The sequence below is a fragment of the Octodon degus genome, unplaced genomic scaffold (genome assembly GCF_000260255.1).
Source record: "Octodon degus isolate 3935 unplaced genomic scaffold, OctDeg1.0 scaffold00065, whole genome shotgun sequence".
Lineage (NCBI taxonomy): Eukaryota > Metazoa > Chordata > Mammalia > Rodentia > Octodontidae > Octodon > Octodon degus.
The window spans coordinates 12,722,978-12,723,814 of NW_004524641.1; positions in this window are offsets into that span (position 1 = coordinate 12,722,978).

Genomic DNA, 837 nt, shown 5'->3' on the forward strand with positions numbered 1-837 from the left:
AAGAAGAAGAAGAAGAAGAAGAAAAACAAGAACAAGAACAAGAAGAACAAAAACAAGAACAAGAACATGAAGAACAAGAAGAAGAGCAAGAACAAGAACAACAAGAACAAGAAGAGGAAGAAAGCAAAAGAACAAGAAGGGAAAAGCATGAGAAAGGAGAAGGAGAAGCAAAAACGTGAGTGTCCATATTTGGAAATTGGCAACATTATGTGATGGTCATTATTATTAAATTTTCTTTTCCTGATGATTTGATGTGTGAGGAGGAATAAACAATCAGAGCGAGAAACAATCAGAATGGGAATGAGTACTTTGTGTTTAATTCTAAAGACAAATTCAGAAGTGCTCTGCAGGTTGGTTTTGGATAGCTGAATCCCAGGAACAGAAAGACAGGACAGGTATAGATTTAAGTATACTTATGAAAACATATTATTCTAACATGTCTTCATGGTAGTTTGTGACATTTGACTTCATTTTGTAAGCTCTGTACTTATTTAGTCAAACTAAATTTAATATAGAAAAAGATTATGCTTGTCTATAACACTACTACAGATATTTTTTAATATCCATATAATGATAACAACAATTATTCAGGAATTTTAGCATTTATACATGTATCTACATTCATAATTATTTCCATTTATAAATGAGAAATTTATCCAATACATAGTTTTAAATTGAGGAAAAGCTAGGTTAATTGTAAAATGAGGGTCGGCCTGATAACTCAGCCAACTAAAGCACCTGCTTAGATAGAGCGCAGTGGCCAGGTTCAATCCCAGCATGCAGTGCTGCTCCTGCATGTTGAGCACGCTGAGACAGCCATTGAAACTGGGTATGGTG